This window comes from Vitis vinifera, chromosome 6 (assembly GCF_030704535.1).
Source record: "Vitis vinifera cultivar Pinot Noir 40024 chromosome 6, ASM3070453v1".
NCBI lineage: Eukaryota > Viridiplantae > Streptophyta > Magnoliopsida > Vitales > Vitaceae > Vitis > Vitis vinifera.
Window position 1 is genome coordinate 18,841,730 of NC_081810.1, and position 14,023 is coordinate 18,855,752.

Sequence of the window (14,023 nt, forward strand, 5' to 3'; positions counted from 1 at the left end):
AGCTGCGAAAACTTTCGCAGAGAGGGCAATTGGGTTGCGAACTGGTTTCGCAACAAAATTTCGATTTCGCAGAGGCTGCGAAATCTCGCAGACCCCTGTTTTTCCCCTGTTTCTCCCCTGTTTTCGGTCCGTTTGACTCTGATTTTGCTCCGATTTTGCTCCGATTTTTTTCCTTCAATTTCTTTGCAATTCCTCTTGATTTTGATCATCCAAAAACCTATATTACATCAAAACAAACTAGAATTAAAGCATTGAAATCAAAATTAAAGCATTGAAATCAAAATTAAAACAAGTAAAAAAACAAAACAAAAAGATATGGACTAACTAGTCTTTAAAAAGACTAAGTCCATCAAAAAATTTGATCCTGATTTAGCTTGCCCGGATCCCATATGAAGCTTGCATCTCTCACTTGGGACGTGATTTGTATGATTTTCCCATACAAAGCTTGGAGAAAAGTTAGAGGCATGTGTTTCATCATCAATTCTTCCTTGATGACTATCCTCTGTGGTTCTTCATGTACATTAACAGTATAGCCATCTTTCTCTATGCTTTTCCCCTTTTTCTTTCCTTTGATTTCCTCCCTCTTTTCTTTCTCTGTTTCACTTTCTACCTTATACTCTAGCTTGCATGTGGGCAGATCAACCTCTTTACCACTCCTCAGAGTGATCACTTCTTTGACTTCCTTCTTTTGTGAAGGTTTTCCCTCCTTAGCCTCCATTTCATGGATACTCATAGAATTTTGACAAGGTTGAGAAGGAGAGTTTTCTTTCTCTTGCATTGTGTTGAGGTTGGAAAGCCTTGAGATTGAATCTTGGAGAATATCTAACTTCTGAGATAGATCATTTTGCATTTCATCCATCCTTTTATTCAAAGTACTCTCCATTCTATCAATTCTTTGATCCACTCTGTCCATTCTTTGATCCACTCGAGCATTGGTGGCTTCTTGCTTTCCCACAAAATCTCCCACGACCTTGCAAAGATTCACCATAGCTTGTTCAAGGTTTGAGGCTTGCTGTGGTGCTTGAGCAGGTTGCTGATACTGAGGTGGCTGTAGTTTCCAAGAGAAATTTGGATGGTCCCTCCAATTGGAATTGTAGGTGTTGCAATCACCAAACATTTCCCTCTCCGTTGGAATGATAGGACACTCTTCAACCAAGTGCTCATAAGATAGACAAATGGCACAAGGCATAGTTTGCAATGGTGTTTGAGAGATGGCTTGCACTGGTTGCATTTGGTTCATTTCTAGCTCATCCAATCTCCTTTCCATAGCTGCAATCTCTGCCTTCATGTTCATACCATCATTCAAAATATACATCTCACCCTTAGCTTTAGGTTGAGACGTCATTCTTCCCATATCTCTAGCATTTGGTTCACCCCATTCTCTTGAAAATTCAGCCACATAACTCATGAAGTTCATGGCTTCCTCTGCTATGTGGTTCAATATGGCATGCACAACTAGCAATTTGTGATTTAAAAACAGAGAACACAAAAGAAAACAAAAGAAAAACAATTCAAAGAAAGAAAATTAAGGTAAACTAAAAACTAAATAAAAGATATACTAAAACATGAATAGTAAAAAAATAAAAAGAGTTAGTAAAATGAAAAGAAAAGTCACCAAACTTGTGATGAAGATCACAAGTACTCTAGAAAGGTGATATCACTGTAAAGTGGCACCATCCCCGGCAACGGCGCCATTTGATTCGTCCCTAGCAGCGGCAGTGGCAACGGCACCATTTGATTCGAGGTTCGATCCCCGGCAACGGCGCCATTTGATTCGTGCCCAATTGGTGTCTCAGCTGATTCGTGTCCAGCTGGTGCTCCTTGATTGAGGGATTAATCAACAAAATTTATAACCTATAACACCATATACTAGGGTAGCAAAGACAAAGCTACTATAGTATAGTGGCTCTAGGATCGTTCACTGGGATGGGTTTTCACTTCACAAATGATATCAATTCAAAGCTGAATTGGTGCCTTTTCATTTCAAGGTTAGCTTTAAAAGAAAACATAAAGATGTTTGAAAGAAAAGAATTTGGTTTTAAACTAACCAAAAGTAGTAACTGATTTTACTTATAAAGAAAAGTGTTTCTTGGAGTTCAGATCACTAGGCTCAGATTCCTCATACAAAAAAGGAATTCCGGTCACTTGTTTCTTTTCCTCGCATTAGAGATTCAACTTATAGTTAATTCTCTAACCGGTGTTGTACAGATGCTTCCCATTAATGGGTTCAAACACTAAATCCCTCTCACTGATGCAACTTGCAATGGTTCATGCCTCTCACGAGCACTTACCATTCAAGGAGATCTTTAACCTTGGACTTCCCTTCACAAACTCGCAAGAGATAACTAATGGATGTCTCCTAGGAGTCCAAAAGCTTACCAAGTGTTGGTAATTCCAGAAAATCCTACCTTCAAGTCACCTCCCAAAGGCTCGCAAGGGGTAAACTAGTGCATTTCCATGGTTGGAAATCACTTGCCTTACCAAGTGTTGGCCCAGGTGACTCTAAGGTGTTTTAAGTTAACTAAAAAGATAAAAACCATTAACGGGTCACACTTTCTCTTCATTAAAAACTAAAACAACAAAACTTCCAAATTATGCATGTGGAAACTTACCCGGCTTTCCTCACTCCAAGAGACAAAAGGCTTAGCCTCTCATCCTCTGAGGAAAAATCCTCAGAGTTTGGTTGGCTAGAAAATGAAAATGAAATGAAAAATGAAAGAGAAGGAAAAACAGAGCAAGGCTCTGTATATTCTATATATGATCAATATTACGGATTACATATATGGTCCTCCTTTTTTACAGTGGATGCAAGGGAATATATATAGAGGAGTTTTTCCAACCTTCCTAGCTAAGAAATCTTATGGTTGGTGGATCACAAGGAGAAGAATGGAAATTCATACAAAAATATCTGAAGAAAAATATCCAAAAGAGTCGGTGCAAAAATATCGGGAAGCACTAAGGACCATTTCGCAGGAGAAAATGGTGTCTGCGAGATTTCGCAGACACTCAAGAGGGCTGCGAAATATTTTCGCAACAACAAGTTAAACTCGCAGTGCTGCGAAATTGGCTTCCACCTTGAGGTTCTCAGCGTTCCAACTTGCGGAATGTATCGGGTAGCTTCAGGAGGAATTCCATAGGACTGTACAAAAAGGCTGCGAAATTCTCGCAACAAAAGGCTGATTTCGCAACACTTTGGAGTGATCTTCTTGCAATGGCTGTAACTCCTTCGTTTCAACTCCGAATCGTGCACCGTTTGAAGCATTGGATTCTTGACTTCCTAAGCTTTGAAATGATATATAGAATGTAGAAAATGGACTTCGGGAAGTTCTCCAAAAGTGCGAAAGAAGACTGCAGCTAGCTTTCCTCTGTTTTCTTCACTCTGTTTTTCCTCTCTCCTTGCTTCTCTCCTTGCATACTTTGAACGACTATGGCAAAGGGATATGGAGCTCCAAAGCTTGGTTCTTCTTGAATTTGAGCTCTTCATTGCTTTGCCATGGATTCCAAATAACTCTCCTCAATCTTGGATTGTTTTGGTGATCAAATTACTAACAAAAACACCAAAAACTTACACAATTTGATTAGAAATGATTGCAAGGGTCCTTAACATGTTAATTGAGTTAAAAGGCAATAACTACTACTCAAAAGTGTTTAAAAGAGTTAATTACAAGCTATCAAATAGCACTTTTTGAGTAGTAATCAGTAATGAAATGAACAACTTTAAGATGTGGACACTATACGCCTAAAGAGGGAAATCACAATCTATGACTCCAAGTCAAACCACTAAAGGGCGACTAGAATAGGATGATCAACTCACTAAAAATGAGAATGCAACTATCTCGAGAAAAGCGGTATGCCCCAAATGACACTCAACAGTTAAAGGATGACACAAATGAAACTAAAATGAAAGGATGTTACAAATGAAACTGAAATGATAACAAACTGATAACTAAAATGCAATGAACAACTCTGGGCCGTTGATGCAATGGATAGCTCAAGAATAGGGGAACTGTTTGCCCAAAATGGGAGATTGTGGTCTGCGACTCTGAGTCAAACCACTAAAGGGTGACTAAAATCAAAATGATCAACTCACTAAAAATGAGGATCTGGACATCTCAAGAAAGGGGTTATGCCCCAAATGAAACTCAAAGGAAAAAGACGCCACAAATGAAACTGACAATAGAGGGATGCCCTAAACAAACTAACGAAAAATGGATGCCCTAAACAAACTGACGGAAGTGAAATGCCCTAAATAAATTGACCAAAGAAGAATGCACTAAACAAACTTCGAGAAAAAAAAATATGCGATATACAATCGAAAACACCTAAAGCAAAAACAAGAAACAAAGAATGTGGTTTACAACTAGAAACACCCAAAAGAACCCTAAAGAAGTGACTGGGATAATGAACTCAATGAAAATGGTGTATGCCACAGTAAAAGACTCGGAAGTATCAGCAAATGGGTCAAACGATCATGAAATTAATAGGAGATATGATGAACCCAAAAAGGGCATATGCCCCAACAAAAGAACACTAAAAGGGGGGTATGCCCCAATATGAAATAGTGACCAACATAAGACACAGAATGTCACCATACAAGACACTATAGGATATGTTCAATGACAATGTAATGAAAACATATAGCCCCAATCAACAAATGTTCAAGCAAGACTATGCATCACATAAACTAAAATAATAGGCTAAACAAATGCTAACCAAGTCTCTCACTTTAAAATGTAAGCAAGTCAAGACATGACATGTCAACCATCGACATGAAAACATCATCACAAATACATTAACAAACTAATAGTCCCTACTATCATGGAAGATGTAGAACCTAACGTCCAAAGGCATGTGAAAACTCAACCAGAAAACTCAAGACTAGTTTGTATCCTCCTCTAATCAAGAGAGCTGTTAGGCTCTGCCAAGATGGATGTAGGTATAATAGTGTCAAAAGTAGGATGTCTGGATGTCCAACGAAGGAAACTGGGTATCCAAGTCAAACCAAGTATGTTGAGGAAACTGAACCCATGGGACAATAACTGGGTATCGATTGAGAAATATGCCCCTCCGTAAAGTACATCAATTGAAATATGCCAATCATGCCTCATGCTCCAATGTGAAAAAGGACGTATAATCTTCTTTGAGGGATGGTCATGACTCAAAATCCATCATCAGTTGAGAGAAGTATACCCCAGCATAATGGTCATCTAAAAAATCAATCCCCAACTAAGAAATGTGTGCCTTGATGTGATGTATCAAGCAAAATGGCTGCATACCCCATAAAAAACTCTCTGAGGTGGCTATGCCCCAATGTTGGATCATACCACAACTCCTAGTCTATCACAATCAAAATGCTCTCCAACCAATCCCAAGTATCGCCCACATGAGAGCTATCAAACACAATGTGTGATGTCATGGCCTCAAGGTGGTCTTAAGATTCGGGACATAACGTAGGCTAGGGTAATAAGGTGAAGAAATGAAGGAAAACTAGGCTTAATAATCCCAATGATAAAACCTCATACCCTTATGTATAAAATGCAATATGTGTAAAGAGTCTCATAAACCATGGATCTAAGGACGCCCAATATGAATATATTAGTGAGGAAGAAAAAAATCTAAGATGAATATATCAATGATAAAAGAGAAGAAATGAAGAATATCAAACTGCTGATGGGATGTATAAGAATGATGTGTGGAAAATATTGAACATGGAATGTAAATTGATATGAACAAAGAACAATGTAGGCAAGGCGAATGCGATATCATGAGAAGAACAAATAAATCAAAGAAAAATGAATGAGCACTAATCCACTCAAATCAAGTCATGGAGAATAGTCAAATCACCAACGTATGTAATGATGGAGAAGACAATGATTCGAAGTCCCTAGGAAAATGTCACTTGTTTCTCACACATAAAATACATAACGAGATAGACACAAAAAGATGAGAGTTTTTTTAAAGTTCACGTAAGAACTTTCATAAGCAACTAATTCAATAAAGCAACCTCAATGACCAATATATACACTCAATAAAGGATGACACTGTATACATGTGTTTATTACTTTTTCTTTTTCATTTTTTTTTCATTTTTTTTCATTTTTTTTCTTTTACTCGTGCATACTTTGAATATCAATAAATGAACTTCTCTGAGAATACATAATGAAATGGATATACTCTCAAACAATGATGTAGGCGAACTCTCTCTGACAAGATGACCCTCTAAATTAAGGATTTCCGAACTAACATCCATGAGATAGGAGTGGAGGAGGATATGATCATTCTCCATGCACCGAAATGTGAAAGATCATCACTCAAGGCATAAAAAAATGTGATGAAAAAAATAAAAGATGAAACAAAAGATATAAACAATCAAGTATGATGAAGAATGATGTTGGGATGACAAAAAAATAGTGAAGAATGTGAGCCAATAAGTCCACAACTCATGAAACTCTCGAATAAAATATATATACACCAAAAGACCCTTATCCCGGTGTAAAATGTGAGCAAGGATATAAGAAAGAAAAGACTATGATGCTCATGTGAGGTTCAAAGGGCTAGCAACGGTCCAAATGTCAATAAAGGTAATAGGGTGTGAGCTAACCAAAATGAAGGTCACCCATCCTACGACCATGGTCTCAAACATCGTGCTCTTAAGCTTTCAAATGATCAATACTGAAAATCGATGTCCATTTGATATAAACACGTCAACCCTTTCGACTTGGGCGTCAAACCATACTCCAAATGCTCAATAATAATCTCAAAGATAATATTCTCAAAGAAAAGTAAATGGCGATCTCATAAGGCACAACTACTCATCACAAGCCAACTCTCATCATGCAAGATCAATCTCTATTTTCATGGAAAAATAAGTGACAATCTCATAAGGCAATCGACCAATCCTCACATCGTAAACCAACCAAAGATCATAAATCATTCATTGCCATGCAAGATCAATCCCAAGCTCAAACTCCTCATACTCTACCTGGTTGGATTAGAGAAGAAATGGGCAAAGCTAGAAAAACTGAAGATGGAAAGGTCATATAATGGTGTCAAGGGTGATGTTGTGCAAAACTCACAATGGATGGATGTAGGTCAAAGCAAAGTCAATGTGTGAGAGTGAGTAAGGCACTACTCTGATCATAAGAAGATGGGTCACAATCTCAAACTCCCAAGGTCAAATCTCCGATCCTAGGCTAATAAGCTCAACATCCTCCATGATAGGTCAACCCCCAATATCACAATGTGCAAATGAATAGAAGCCTCAAGTCAAAAGTACAACACATCATATGATATATGGCCCTATGATGACAATCTAAAACTGGAAATATGTTAGAAACTCTAAGGTCATAAAGGTGTCCACTGTGAGATGACTACAAATGTGACTAAGGAATCTTTATCAATAATTCAAAAAATGAATGAGGTGTGAAAAACCACACTATCATGAGATTGATACCCCATTAATAACAAAATATCCCTAATTCACTTTCAATCTAAGCTCTATAAAGAAAAACAATAAGGTTATAAAGGCAAACCTCTAAAAAATGGAGTGAATGTGAAAACATGTCTTCACCTTTCTATAATGAAAATATCAGGTTGAAAATAGAAATAGGCAAATCAACCAAAGAATGAAGTACAAAGCCCATGACAGGTGAAGAATGTAAAAAGGTGAACATGATCAATGAACATATCCCAAAACATCAAGCATAAAGTGACAACAAATCGAAAGAATGTGTCGACTTAAGAAAAGAAGACTACCTGAAGCCCTAGAAAGAAAGTGTGCTAGACTCAACGAGTGACAAGAAGAAACTAAAACCATATAGCAAGGGGGTGGTCCAACTGATACTCAAACTTGCACCAATATCTAAGCACTCTCAATTGGAGACCAAAAAATGGAGTATTGGATCCATACTGTGACTAAAGCGGCCTCGAAGGCTCTTAGATGCATCCACGTGTAGGAAAAGAAATCCTAATAAAAATATCTAAGGCTTAACCTACAAGGTCAAGGCGTCTCTAAAAAGAAAAATTAAGTGGACTTTAAAGGATCCCTAGCAAAAACGATCATACCTTCCGATGGTACGCAACCTCCTACACGTCTTGAAAGATACGGGAGTGATTCCATGCAAGGTGGTCATCACCTCCACACATGCACTATCTCATATCCTAGAGGGTTTCCTAATGATGAAGACTCTTACATCTCTCAACACTTAGTGGTAATCTAAGGTGCACAGTGAACGGTGTGGGTTCATCCGAAAATCCTATCAAACTAAGCAAAGAGAAAACACACTAGTCACACAAATATCCTGAAATCTAGCTCTAACCTATACAAGTCTTCAAAGATTGAACTCCAATTAGCATTAATGTTTTGACCTTCTCTAGAATGCTCCCAAACATAGATATAGTCCATTACTAAACCCTACTCTGAATACTAGCTCGGTCGAAGAGCAAACAAAGTAACAAGTCTCATATCAAATACGAGATCAAGGGGAACACAGTCACCTGAGACTAGGGAATTGGAGGTAATGGGATAGATGTGTGTCCCACATAGACAAGCAACATTCATCACACAGAAGAAGAATAGTCATGCAATAGACAACCAAGCAAAGAACAGGTATATCATTCATATCTACACACAAGCTAAACAAGAAATAGGTATATAACAAGAATAAACAATATGTTGAGATAAACAAGATAATATACAATAAAGAGAATCAATCATGCCAATATGAATGAGATATACAAAAATGAGAATATACATGTTAAGGAGAGCAAGATAATCATACAACAAGAAGAGTCTTATGTTAAAGCAAACAAGAGAATCAATCGATGTAGTCAACATGTCAATATCGCAAATGAACATAATAGCCAAATATGCATCATAAAGAAAAAAGGGTAATCATGCAGCACACAGTCATACAAAACAAATACAGACAAACATAAGCAAATAAATGTAAACACACATGATAACAAAAATAAATGTATAGTAAGGCACATGCAATATATACATAAAATAATCATCAAGTCAACACTCATATACCTTGAAACATGAAAATATACAATAAAGACACAACGAGAGGGTATTCACTAATCAATTAATCAAACGCTACATTTCCCTTAACTTGAGTTCAAGTTTGATCCTTTAAATATCCCTAGTGGAGCTGCTAATTTGTGAACCCATATTTTTCACATGCGTCCTTACACAACAGCGAGACTCATTTTTTTTATTTGGTGAAATTTTGATTTTTAGAAAAAAGACTTTGAGTCGTCACTTATTTTTGTTTTTTTTAAGGGAAAATAAAATAAGAAAGAAAAACTTGTGTGACTCCATATTTGGGAAAGACATGTATGCAAAAACCAAATCTAGATTCAGGGGTCAAGTTACCTATTGGGAATGTACGATGGTGAGCTGTAGCATCTCTCTAAGCTCATATACGTACGGTCTCTACTAAACAAATTAAGAGAATTGTGGTAATTAATTAATTAGTCATGGATACCAAGAAAAAGAATTGCACAAATGAGTACGTACAAATCATGATAAAAAAAAATCAAATTATAAGAATAGACAAAATAAATAACAAGAGAATTGTGCAAAGTGATTTATTAAACTAAATAAAAAAGAAGATATTAAAAAAAAAATTAGTTTTCAAGAAATTTCAAAGGATTTTGTTAAAATGATTTTGAATTAATGATTTTAATTTATTTATTTACAAAAAAAATGTCAATTTATTTTCTTCAAGTGATTTGATTCAATTTCATTTGTATTCAATTTTTTTTTAAAGTTATTTACACTCATGGTTGTTAAAAGAATTATTAACAAAATTTCAAGTTGACAATAAAAATGATTTTTACTTGCTTTTACTCGAAAACAATGAATTTTTACAATTTTATTAACAAAAGCATTTCAATTTAAGAAAGTGACTTATACAAATTATTAAAAAAAATATAACTTTATCTACAAAAGAATTTTTAATTAAAAAGAAAAAATTTAAATCCTCTATTTTAAAAAATGACTTTTAATCCCATTTTAATTAAGGAAAAATGAGTTATTTAAAAAAACATTTTTTGGACAATTTGAATAAAAATTAATTTTTGGGACAACTTTATTTACAAAACAATTTTTGAACAATTGTTATTAAAAACAAAATTTCAAATTCTATGAAAAACAATTTTTTGGATTTTTCCAAACACATTTTTATGAATTTTTGTTAATAAAAAACTTTTTTTTATTAAGAAGAATATTTTTTGAGATATTGTTTTATTAAAACATGTTTATTGAATTATTCTTCTTATTCAAACAAAAATTATAATTTGTTCGATATCCAATTCTGTACATAACAAGTAAATATATACAAACAAATATTTATAAAAACTAATAAAAATAAAACCAAATAGAAGTGAGAAATAAAACATGTGCTTAAACAATCTTACAACAAGCTCAATGTATTTCTACGACTTTTCGAGTCTCACTTTCTTACATTAAATTTTATGCTCTACGTACCATAAATTCGTACTCAACCAACAAAATTGCAGAATTGGCCTATGCAAAAACAAAAATAACACAAATGTAAATATCTAAAAATGTATAAAGTTCATAATAGATATTCAAGCCCAAATTCAAATTTCAAATTAGTCCAACAAATTTCGTCAATCAAAATGGGTTCAAATTAGCAAATATAACCCAATAAAAATATCTCACATGTCATAGGCCCTAATATAAAATTTCCAAATTAATAACCAAAATATAAGTTCAATTAATCAAACCCAAAACATGATACATTAAAACAAATCTCATTAGGCTTAAACTTAATATCTCATAATTCAATATATAAACCTAAATCCGCAGTCAAAATCAACTCACTTTATGCTAATCCCAATTTATAATCAAAATCAAACATAATTTAATAAGTAAATAACTAAATAAATTAAGCAAACTCAAAAATCGAACCACTATTGCATAATCAAACAATAATAAATATAATGACAATAATAATAATAATAATAATAATAAAAATAATAATAAAAATAAAAAATTTAACTCACGTTGGAACCAGTTTGAGTGTCGTGGGAAAGAAAGAAAATGAGTGAAAAGTGGGAGATGATCGTTAGCTGGTAGTGGCTCGTCGGTGGCGACTGGTCGATAGTCCTATCGGCGGTAGAGAGGATTGATGAGTTTTTAGGAAAGGAAAAAAAAAAGAGTAATAAAAAAAAAATGGAGAAATGAGAGGAAGGTGGGATAAGAGAGGAGAGAGAGAATGAAGAAAATAGGGAAAAAGAAATGAGGTCGGCTAGAGGAGGAAGTGGTAGTGTGTGTGAGCTAAAGTGAAGAAGAATGAAAGAAGAAGAAGGAGAAAAATGGGGAAGAAGGGGAAAAAAATTCGAGCCCCCTAAATGAAGAAAGGTGAGTAGCCTAAAGAAGAAGAAAAAATAAAATAAAATAAGAAAAAATGAGGAGAAAATGAGAGGGCCAGTAGTCTTGGGAATGGGGTGGTATGGGTGAGAGAGAGTGGGTGGGGGGGTTGTTGGGGAAGGTATGGGAGAGAGAGGTAAGATAAAAGAAAGAAAAAAAAAACATAATAATAATAATAATAATCATAAATAATATATAAAATAATAAAAATTAATATTTAAATGATGAGTGGGTCAAAAATATTATATGTAATTGGGATTTAATTTTAAGAGTAAAATTGGATTAAAAATTAATGTAAAAATAAAATTAGAACAAAATTTGGAATCTACAAATACATTCTTTAATCTTTCCACAACATCAATCTGATATAAATCAAATGCAATAAATTCTAAAAATGATACAATCTTTAATCAATCCACAACATCAACCCGATCAAAACTTAATGCAATATTGCTTAATGGAGAGAATCGTAAAATCCTTTTATGAGAGGAAAACAAAACCCTTAACAGACCTTTATGAGAGGAAAATAGGAAAACATAGAACTAAAAACCCTTAACGCATTCACGAGAATAAAAAATCTTTAACACCTTAATAAGAGGAAAACAAAGAATTTGAACAATCCTTAATCCATCAAAAGCTCTTAATATGAACGAGGGGAAAACATAACCTTTATTTTTCAGATCGTTGAATAAAGAATCTAAAGAGATAGAATTTTTAGTTATTAAGGATTTTTTATAGATGTCTATTGAATGTTTAAGAACTTTTATGGATAAGTGTTAATTAAGAGACTGAAAGGGTACTTAGGATTTTCAACTAAAAAAGTTATAACAATATGAATCGTAAGAACTTAAAAACATCACCCATCCAATAGAGGAATATGGAATGAGAGGTTATTTTTTTACTTATACAACAATAAACTTTTTTGGAAGAGGTTTTTCTAAGTACAAAAAGTTATGAATAAAAAACTATTATTATGATGAGTTAACTAAAATAGAATTAATTTAGAAAATATCAATAAAGTTGCATGAATTATTATCATGAGTTAACTTAATAATAATTAATAGTAATAAAGTTAATGAAGTGAATTTGGATTGGCAGATATATTTGATGATAAGATTTTTTTAATAATAAAAAATTATTATGGCATGAAAAATAGGACAAAATTAACCTTATGATAAGATTTTTTTAATAATAAAAACATTATTATGGTATGAAAAAAGGGACAAAATTGGCCTTTCCTTAATTGTAACCACCCCAAAAGGTAGGAAGAATCTCCAACCCCCATTCTCGGCTCCCTTATCTTTTCCCCTACAACCAAAATTCAACAACTATCTTAGAATGTCCTTCAGTCCACCAGATCTGGATCCCTTTGATTTTCGTCTTCTTTTTTCTTTCCTCCTTTCCCTTTTTCTAGTTTCTTCCTTCAAAATCCATCCCTCATATCTCTCACAAATTTTCTGTCCCACCTTCTTCTCTTCCTCCCAATTTCCTTTCTATATATATAGTTTCTGTCTTTCCTTTGTTTCTCTCTTCAAAATATTCTGATTTTCCCCTTAGAAATTTGATTTTTCTCTTCAAATATTTTGATTTTCCCACTCAAAATTCCGACTTCCCCCCATAAAAATTCTGGATTTTCTTTCCCAATTTGGCTTAAAGATAGTCATATTTTTTTGTTCCCGAAAGACATTATGTGTCTTTTGAAACATTCGAAGGGTGATCATGTATGGACAGAATTAAAAAGTATGGTTGGTAAGTTGGGAGACAGGATGGGATGGGAGATTTAAAATTAAAAATCAATAAAATAATATTAGAATAAAATAAAGAAAAGAAATAGTGAGTAAAAACAACACCTATACATCACAATAATGAAAACAAAATTGATTGATCACCAGCTAACATTAGGAGATTATAAGATAAAGATGTAATTGCAATTATTGAAATCACTTAAAGAGAAAAAATTAGGAACATGCTCACTATAAATAAAATCACCTTAGAATTAAAAATTAGGGACATGATTATGATGATTAAAATCACTTGAGAACTAAAATGTTTTAGAGATACAATAATTGAAATCAACTGAAAAATAAATTCGGTATGTGGTCGCAATTAATGTATATATAAACAACCAAATGTTGAAAGGAAAAACTAATGGAATTAATGCGATTTTCTTTTTATGGTTAGATTTCTCTTGACACCAAACAAATGTAAGGAAGTTTATAAAGGAAAATTAGGTTTTGATTCACTAAATTAAAATAATATAGAAAAAGATCTTCAAATTTTATATATATATTTTTTCATAACTCAGATTTTCATTAGAATAGTGTCAGGAGTTGAACGCCAGTGGGAATACAGGCTTATGGAAACAAATCTATCCGACTAGTAGGTTCTTATTATTTTCAATATAGACCCCATAAAATAAATAGGAGATGGGCAGCCCGTCCCTTTTGTGAGGCCATCCTCCCAACTTATTAAAGGTGATGTGAGTTTAAGACAGTGACAAAATTGTCGGTTACTTCCCAAACCTGCTCTCCACAGGCAAACCCAGTGATCCAGAAATTAATTGGTACCTGACACGTGACTACCAAACGTTCGCTCACCCACCATACCCATGGCCTCATG